We start from the raw sequence: 10211 nt of genomic DNA, 5'->3' as shown, positions 1-10211 counted from the left end.
TCAGCGTTGGATATGCTATCTGTGATCCTAACACATAACCTGAAGCTGGGAAAGCAATCTATTCGATGGAATACCTATTGGATATGGGAAGACAGACCTGATATTCATTGGATAGGGGACAACAGTAACTCAGTAAGGGCTTGCGATTTTACACAATTCCAAATCAAAGATGTTGATCAACATTGTAGCATTAGGAGGTTCTTGGTGGTATTGGATTGGCACACAAGGAAATGCCAATCGGGCAATCTTACTTTTGGAATCCAATCATATGAGCCGAAGGAAATACAACCTGTTCGGTTGACTGGTTCGTATCATTGCTGGTTCGTTTATGTGAGAGAAAAATACTGCTGGCTGGTTTATGTAAATAATATCCATGTGAGGGGGCTGGCCAGCCAGCCCCGCCAGTCAACCCCAGCCGATCACGCTAATAATTGGTCACCATACATGTAATAGGGAAACATGGCTAAATAAAAAGGACAAAGAAAATAGATACACTCATATGCACGCAACTGCACTAAAAAACCGATAACAAACCCTTGTTTGATAACATCGATCCGTAAGCTATCAGAGAGCATTGAACGAATTGAACCAGCCTGATGTCCAATAAACCAAATCGCCATGTGTGGCCAAAATGCATTACATTATCAGAAAACAACCTGAAAAAGCCATTTTAATTACTTGAGGGTCAATAGCAACAATGCTCACGTTAGAAGATAGGAGGGTATGAGCTAGTGAACAAATAGCAACAGGATAACAACTTATTATCTACAAATACACATATCACAGAAACGCTACATTTCTATTTGCATCATGTAACCCAATTTTTTTGAACAGAAGGTTTCCCCAGCTTTATAGATATAAAGCGAAATATAAATGTAACCCAATTTCAGAAGCACATAAAACTGAACCGTAGTAATAAATAATAATAATAAGAAGAAAAAACAGCAGCACGGTAGCTTTAGCCTGTTTCACAACTGGCGACTGGATTCACTGGAAGCGCGGCCGGTCAGCCGGTGTGTGTGACCTCCAGCTGTCGGTCTGCCGCTGCTTGTTCGGTCTCGGACACTCGGTCATCTCGTCTCATCAATCATGGCGCCCCAAAGCAGCTGCCGAGGCCGCGAGGACCAAACCCTAGCGTCCTCCGCTGCCGCTTCCCCTCGCCCCCCGGCATGGGCGCCTGCGTCGGTGGTGGAGACGAAGACGATGACAACGGTCGCCGACCTCACGGACGTCGTCCTCCAGGACATCCTCCGCCGCCTCACCCCCGCCGACCTCCTCCGCGCGGCGCTCACCTGCCACCGCTGGCGCCGCGCCGCCACCCGCGTCCTCCCACGCGTGCCGCCCCTCCTCGGCTACTTCTTCCACCCCAAGAGCCCCTCCAAGCCGCCGCCCAAGCCGACGTCGGACAAGACCCACCACCCTGCCGTCTTTGTCCCGCTCGACGCCTCCTCCCTCGACCTCACCACGGGCGCTGCCAGCAGCCTCTCCATCCAGGACGTCCACCTCGGCCTCGTCCTCCTCCTCCCTCATTCGCGCCCCAAGTCGCTCCTGCCCCGCATCCTCATCGTCGACCCGGCGTCGCGCAGCCGCGTCCTGCTCCCGCCGCCACCGCGCGACGCGCTGCCTGCCGATGTCTGGCGCCGCGACAGGTGCGTCATCGGCGTCGCCGTTCTCTCTCGCGCGCACCCTAGCAGGCTCACCTTCGACGCCGTCTGCCTCACCATCGACGGCGACCGCCCGCGTGCCTGGGTCGCGTCCGTCGGCGAAGGCAACTGCGCCTGGCGCGCGTTGCCGAGGGCCGATCGAGGGGGTCATCGTGGACTTCGACCCGTGGTGGTTCGAGGCCCGCTGCGTCCACGCCGCTGGGAACATCTACTGGCACATCTGCAACTCCAGCCGCTTACTCCAGCTGGATCCTTGCACGCTGGACTTCTCGTTCATGCCCGTGCCTGCCGTCCTGGGTGTCAGCGGACTCATTCCACCAACGGTTCCAACGGCGAGAGCGCACGAGTCCTCAGGAGTGCCAATGTCCTCACGCGCCGTGCGCGTCCACGATCCGCAGAGCGCGCGCTGCCGCATACGCCCGCACGCCCGGTCTCCGCATCGCCCACGCTCCCGCATAGATTGCTTAGCCGCTCGCTTGTATAGCTTTGTATCTATATATGTACACTATCATTGATCAATAGAGGTTATCTAGTTGTGCAATCCCTTTCTACATGGTATCAGACGCTCTACGATCCTAACTTCTCTCCGGCAACCACACCGTCCGCTCCAATGGCTGGCTCCTCCCACCCCTCTGATTCCTCCTCCGACGATGACTTCTCCGTCGCCCCTGCTTCTGCCTCCGTGATCCAAGGCATCTCCATTCGCCACCACGTCCCTGTCATCCTCGACATGGACGAAGGGAACTATGGCCAATGGCGCCTGTTCTTCGAATCCACCCTCAGGAAATTTGGGCTCGAGAGCCACGTCCGCTCCACCACCCCGTCCGACGACCGCGATGGCGAGTGGCGCAGGGTTGATTCCTGCGTCGTCAACTGGATCCTCGCCACCGTCTCGAAGGGTGTCTTCGACATCGTCCGCCGCGACGGCCACGACTGCCTTCACCCTGTGGCACGCCGTCGAAGGTCTGTTCCAGGACAACGAGCTGCAGCGCGCCGTGTACCTGGAGAGCGAGTTGCGCACCTTGCAGCAAGGCGACATGTCGATGAACGACTACTGCACCCGGCTGAAGCGGCTCGCGGATCAGCTACGCGACATCGGCCATCCCGTCTCCGAGCCGAGTCAAGTTCTCAACCTCCTCCGCGGCCTCAATCCCCTGGTACCGCTACGTCAAGCCGGTGATCACTATCAAGAATCCGCCGCACACTTTCCAAAGCGCTCGCTCCTTCCTCATCCTCGAGGAGCTCAGCGCCTAGCATGATGCCAACGCTGAGGCCGGCCACTGCGCTCGCGGCGACGCACGGTGATCAGTCCGGGGGCTCCTCCAACTCGACGTCCACGGGCACCAAGGACTGGCTCTTCGTCCTCCAGCGCGCCTCGTTCCAATAGCAGCGGCGGCAACTCCCGATCCACATACCGATCCGATCGGCGCCGTGGACGGGGTCGCGGCAATGGCGGCGGGCCACGCAACAACAACTCCAACCCCTCGAACAACCAGCCCGCACCATGGGCCCGGGGCTACAATCCCTGGCAGGGCATGGTGCAGGCCTGGCCCATGCCTTTCCGTGCCCCCGGCGCCGGTGTTCTGGGACCGCGTCCACCGTTCCAGCCGCAGCAGGCGATGGCGGCCTACCACCACCCGGCTCCTAGGCGGCGTCTTCGACAACAGCGCCCTCTATGCGGCACTGCAATCCGCCAGGCGCCCCGCAACAGCCGACGAGCACGTCCGACTGGTACTTCGACACCGGTGCGACGTCGCACATGTCTTCCTCCCCTGGTATTTTGCCTCCTTCCGTTCTTCGACCTTCTTCATCCTCCATCACAGTAGGCAATGGTGCTCGGTTGCCCGTTACACACCAAGCACACACCATCATTCCTACTGCCACTTCCCCTCTACGTTTAAATGATGTTCTTGTCTCCCCATCCCTCATCAAAAACTTGATTTCAGTTCGCCGTCTTACGCGTGATAATAATGTTTCAATTGAGTTTGACCCATCTGGTTTTTCCATCAAGGATCTTCCTTCCAGGGCGGAGATGCTTCGATGTGAGAGCAGCGGCGATCTCTATCCACTCCGGCTTCCCCACCACCAAGCTCTCACTGCATCCTCGGAGACGACGCTGTGGCATCAGCGGCTGGGACATCCCGGTTACCCAGCCATCTCCCAAATTTTTCAATCTTTTCCTTTTCAATGTAATAAAGCTGATGCTCACTCTTGTTCTTCTTGCCGTTTGGGCAAGCACACTCGTTTACCGTTTACTGATTCTACATCACAGACATTTTTCCCTTTTCAACTTGTTCATTCAGACGTATGGACGTCCCCGGTTCTTAGTCACTCCGGTTATAAGTATTATGTTGTTTTCCTGGATGATTACACGCATTACTTATGGACCATTCCCCTGCGTAACAAATCTGATGTTTTCCACACCATTCGCTCATTCATTTCATATGTGCATACACAGTTCCATCTTCCTATACTCGCATTTCAGACTGACAATGGACGGGAGTATGACTCCACTGCCATGCGTCTTCTCCTTTCCTCTCTCGGTACCCTAGCTTCGCCTCTCGTGTCCTTACACATCGCAGCAAAACGGGAAGGCTGAGAGAATCCTTCGCACCATTAACGATTGTCTGCGTACTTTACTAATTCACAGTGCAGCTCCTCTTGCGTTCTGGGCTGAGGCGCTCGCCATGGCCACGTACCTGCTCAACCGCCGACCATGTCGCGCCACTGGCTCCACGACGCCGCACGCCATGCTCTTCGGTGTGCAGCCCTCCTACGACGAGCTTCATGTGTTCGGGTGCCGGTGCTTCCCCAACATGATCGCCACCTCTGCTCACAAGCTCGCCGCGCGCTCAACACCCTGCGTCTTCATCGGCTACCCTACGGATCACCGCGGTTACCGATGCTACAACATCACCACCGGGCGCGTCATCACGTCGTGACACGTCGTCTTCGACTGAGGACGTCTTCCCCTTCCGCGACCACGTTCACCACATCGGCAGTCGCACGACAACCGCCTCCATGCGCACACGACGCGGTCGACGAGGACGACACGCCGCACCCGCCACCGACGTTCACCGCGCGCCTCCACGACGCGCTCCCGCCTCACCCGACACGCGCTCGCTCCGCGCGGCCGGGACGTGCACCTACGGCCATCATCAGCAACACTCCACCGACGCCGCCAGACCCAGCGTCCTCATCGTTGTCCTCGTCCACCGCGACATCGCCCACATCGACGACCCATTCGACGTCGTCCTCGAGCACGCACCCCACAGCTTCGTCTCCTCCTCGGGCTCAGGGTCATCCAATGGTGACTCGCGCACGCGCGGGTATCTACAAACCCAACCCGAAGTACGCCCTGGCGACCACGGCCACCATCTCGCCGATACCCCGCAGTGTCCGCTCCGCCGTCAAAGATCCGAACTGGTATGCTGCCATGAAATCCGAGTTCGATGCTTTGCAGGCAAACAAAACATGGACTCTCATGCCTCGACCTCCAGGAGCTCGCATCATTACTGGCAAATGGGTGTTCAAACATAAAATGAACCCCGACGGCACCCTCGAACGCTACAAGGCTCGATGGGTCGTCCGCGGGTTCAACCAACGGCCCGGCGTCGATTTCGGTGAAACATTTTCGCCGGTGATCAAGCCGGCCACCATACGCACCGTGCTCACCCTCGTCGCCACCAACAACTGGCCGGCACACCAGCTCGACGTCTCCAACGCCTTCCTCCACGGCAATCTTCAGGAGCGCGTCTACAGCCAGCAACCAACGGGGTTCGTCGACCCTGCACATCCCGACGCCGTGTGCCTCCTAGTCTCGTTCACTCTACGGCCTACGACAAGCACCACGGGCATGGTTTCACCGCTTCGTCGAGCATGTCACCTCCCTGGGCTTCATTCAGTCCAGGGCCGACACGTCCCTCTTCGTGTACAACCGGAACGGCGCCACGGCTTACCTGCTCCTCTACGTCGACGACATGATCCTGACGGCTTCATCGACTGGCCTCCTACGACACCTCATCGCGCGACTACATGATGCCTTCGCCGTAAAGGACATGGGACCCGTCCACCACTTCCTCGGCATCGGTGTACGCCGGACACGCCATGGCTTCTTCCTTTGCCTAGGCTCAGTACGCCGAGGAGCTTCTCGAACGTGCTGGCATGGCCAATTGCAAGCCCGTTGCGACACCGGCAGACACAAAATCGAAGGCTTCTGCGACCGACGGCTCCCCCATCGACGACGTCACCTCCTACCGAAGCATTGCAGGCGCCTTGCAGTACTTGACGATCACACGCCCTGACATTGCGTACGCCGTGCAGCAGGTTTGCCTCCATATGCACGCTCCGCGCGACGTGCACCTAACCATGCTGAAGCGCACACTACGGTATGTCAAAGGGACCATCAACCTCGGCGTCCAGCTGCGCGCCATCACGACACCGACGATCACTGCCTACTCCGACGCCGATTGGGCCGGTTGCCCGGACACACGACGGTCCACTTCGGGGTTTTGCGTCTTCCTTGGCTCATCCCTCATCTCGTGGTCGTCCAAGAGGCAAACCACGGTTTCGAGGTCGAGTGCCGAGGCGGAGTACCGCGCCATCGCCAACGCCGTCTCCGAGTGTTCCTGGCTTCGCCAACTGCTCGCCGAACTGCTCTACAAGATTCCCTCGGCGACGGTCGCGTTCTGCGACAACATCTCTTCGGTTTACATGGCTCATAATCCGGTGCACCATCGGCGAACCTAAACACATCGAGCTTGACATACACTTCGTCCGAGAGAAGGTAGCCATTGGCGAGCTCCTGTGTTACACATGTTCCCAGTGCACGGCAGCTCGCAGACGTGTTCACCAAGGGGCTTCCGTCGGCACTCTTCTTTGACTTCAGAGACAAGCCTCTCCATCACGACCGGCGATGTCCAGACTGAGGGGGGGTGTCAGCGGACTCATTCCACCAACGGTTCCAACGGCTAGAGCGCACGAGTCCTCAGGAGTGCCAACGTCCTCACGCGCCGTGCGCGTCCACGATCCGCAGAGCACGCGCTGCCGTATACGCCCGCACGCCCGGTCTCCGCGTCGCCCACGCTCCCGCATAGATCGCTTAGCCGCTCGCATGCATAGCTGTGGCCAAAGGCCACCGTGTTGTATCTATATATGTACACTATCATTGATCAATAGAGGTTATCCAGTTGTGCAATCCCTTTCTACAATGGGGGATCGCTTCAAGAAGTACCGCATCGGAGAGACGCCAGAGGACGGTCGTCTGTGCATGGCATCGATCGTTCGCGAAGAGAGTCTGCAGATTTGGGTGCGTGGAGAGGCCAGGAGGAGTGACAGGGGGGTGGTTGCTGGAGAGGGAGATTGGCATGACCAAAGTGCTCGAAACCGTGCCTGGGCTACCCAAGAACAGCATGACGCGGATGCTTTGCACCTGGCTCAGCGACATGGACTACGCTCGCACTGGGAAGGTGTTCATCTGTACATGGGGATATGGGCGCTACGCGTTCCATCTGGAGACCGGCAAGCTGGAGCGCTTGGTGATGAAAGATGGCAAGGAGCACGGAGACCCTATCTATGCCTACACCTTGGCCTGGCCGCCTGAGTTCCTCACTCCAAGAAACTGACTTTCTGGTAATTTCCATAGCTTTGTTTATAAGAAGTTTTGCTTGATGAAATGCTCCATTAATTATTTTTCTTTATGATTATCTGTATGCTCTGATGCATGCATATTTTGTCATAGCATCTTGCTGAAGTAGAGGGAACGTATCCTTTTCTTTTTGGATTTGTTATACAGTTATTACTCTCACTTACTCGCAAAATTTTAGAACATGGAAATTAGCACATAGTTGTAGAAAGCTTGATGGTAATCAGTTTGGTGAATTGTGTACCCTCCGGTAGCTGTAGGATGTGGTATATACTTATATTTGGTACAAACTAATTTCTGAATAAGTTCTATATACTTAATTACCAAATTTGAAGTTTGTGTTGGGCAACGCAGTATTATTCAACACTCCAGATTGACTTCCTTTTGAATTGTTGGTAATAATTTTTATTATGTGTGAATTTGGACTGCTTTGGTTATTTGATTTCTCAGTAGTCAACTTAACTTCACAAATTTTGAGTTTTGTGTACTTCAGGCTTTGTTGTAACTTGCACTTGTGCAATTGAGCCTTTTACGGGTTATATATACCTTGTGTGTCTAGATACTAAACCTGAATGTTAACACAAAGGAATACTATAATTGAAACTTCACATTCTGTAGAACTCCACAACAAGAAGCATGGGGCCCCATCTGGTGCCAACTCCTTGTTCTCGATGCCTGTGTTCCTCGTTGATTTTTTGCTGAGACATTGCTTGGCGTCCATGTTCACGTCACTTGTTTATGCGAAGTTGCTTGATCAAATAGAGATCAATCTTTTATGTGTTTGTGTCCTGGATGATTTGATGCATGCACAGTAGTTTGTAAGCTGCTTGCAGACTGCAGTGGAAGGCACTAGCATATTCCCTTGTTTCTGATGGTTATGATCTACTGGCTACATAAATGTGGTGACAGATCTTTGTATAGTAGGAGCCAGTTGTCGAAATAGGAATATGTCATCCATTTTCCAGGCACCTAGCTGTAGGATGATTTGATTCATACACAGTAGTTTGTAAGCTGTGTTATATTTTGAACAAACAAAATGCTTTTAATGTCTTTGTTTTGTGTTTAGGAACATGTTTAATACTTTGCTTTTACGTAGCAGTTTTGTTCCTTAGATTTGGGTTTTCCAAACAAAAGAAGTTCTATGTTTACTACTAATAGCTTTTAGGCTAGGTTTTGAATCTGCAGATCTGTTTGACTTTGATTGTTGCTTGAATCCAAGAAGTTGCTGTTTTTAGTTTGTTTGCTCTGTTGCTTAAATAGTGGTTTCGAATTTTTAGTTTGATGAGGTCAGGTTTAGTTTAAATCTACAACTGAGCTTCTTTGCTTATGCCAATTTACTAAACACAAGCAACCAAACTTTTTATTCTTTAGAATTGCTAGAAATAGATAACTATCTTTAGACCTGATTCAATCTTGCCAACTGTATATATTTGCTAGCATAGTTTCAACTCTTGTGTGATATGTATGCATTTCATGTGTCTGAAATCTGCCAGATAGTACTGTACTTGTGTATTTTCAGGAGTTCTATAGTTTGAAACGGTACTTTTGTACCTTTCATTACGCATCAGAATTACGTGTTGATATGTTAGGCATTATCACCTAGCATTTAATAATTGCTGTCATTAATTATAATGAATGATATATTGCCACCTTAGCGTTTGATAATAGTTAGCCACAAATAATTGTGAATCCTTCCATTTTGTACCTTACTGTGTTTTTGTTTGCCTTCTTTTGGATCTTCTTTCAGAAAGTTAGTTAAGCAATGCCCATTTTGAGCTGGAACTTAGAAATCGAAGGTCTTTACACAAAACTAGAGAATCTACGTACCAATTTGATGATTCTTAAGCTATGACTGATTACTCCTTCTATTTTAACAAGAGTTACGGTTCAATGCTCTTATCTTTACACAAAACTTAGATGGTTTTATTCTCTTTTCTATATCTTTGCATGAATTTCTGCTGGTGAAATGAGTCACTAGAAAAACCTCCGAGACCTATGAAAGTATACTGTGAATGCTGTTTGGCACTTGTGCACTTTAAACATCACATATACCTGGGATCCATTTTCTGGTTGCAAGCCAGTTTGGCTTATTTACCAATTACACTTGTTATTTTATCATCAAAATCCAATCTGTTTGATTCCTAGGCAGTTGGAATTGTGCTAACAACTATTTCTTCTTTAGGCCTCGTTCGGTTACAATAATTCCTTGCCAGATTCATTCCTGCCCTCTTCGTTTCTTCAGTATTTTCTATAACACGGGAACTGTTCCTGCCCAGCAAAGACCGGGAACGGTATAAACGAACGGGCCCTTATGATTCAGGTTGTTGACCAGTGAGAGAAGATAACAATGACGCAAATCAGCTCACCTCTTCGGTTTCTGGGTTACTAGTGCCGAGCCATCTTCACTAAAACTCTTTGTTCCGTACTGTATGAGAGTTAATGCAGACAAAAGCTGCTGCTGAACTTGTCTTTTCGCATTTTCGGGCTAAGATGGCATTCTGAAGACACTAGTAGGGTGTGCCACGTTATGCTGGTTCTAGGCAAAACATGCTTTCTTGTCATGAGATATTTGCCCCATTAGATTAAGATGTCATTTTGAAGACATTAGGTGCGGAATGTCTCGCGTTGTGCTGTTTCAGCTGCTAAACCGTGGTTGGTTTTGTTCGTCACAAGTACCATCTATCATGTTCTACCTGTGTTTGCGTATCATGTGAGTTCATCGTTTTGACTTTTTGTGGTGCCACTCTGGTTCGTAACTTGCTCTCTTTGAGCTGGGATTCATAACTGCATACACTCCTAGATTAAGCTGTGTCACCATCTTCTCAGCCTAGCTTGTGTCAGCCTGCTCCTCATTGCAGTAGCAGGCGATCGAGGCTGCAAGATGCTCAACAACAGCACGCTGC

The 10211-nt window shown here is 52.0% G+C and overlaps 1 pseudogene; it reads left to right on the top strand.

Moving 5' to 3' along the window:
• Positions 1–601: 601 nt before the first annotated feature.
• On the top strand, positions 602–10014 carry LOC136474147 (uncharacterized; annotated as a pseudogene).
• The last annotated feature ends 197 nt before the right edge of the window (positions 10015–10211 follow it).

The sequence above is a fragment of the Miscanthus floridulus genome, chromosome 8, assembly GCF_019320115.1.
Source record: "Miscanthus floridulus cultivar M001 chromosome 8, ASM1932011v1, whole genome shotgun sequence".
Classification (NCBI taxonomy): Eukaryota; Viridiplantae; Streptophyta; class Magnoliopsida; order Poales; family Poaceae; genus Miscanthus; species Miscanthus floridulus.
This window is presented reverse-complemented; position numbering and strand designations above follow the sequence as displayed.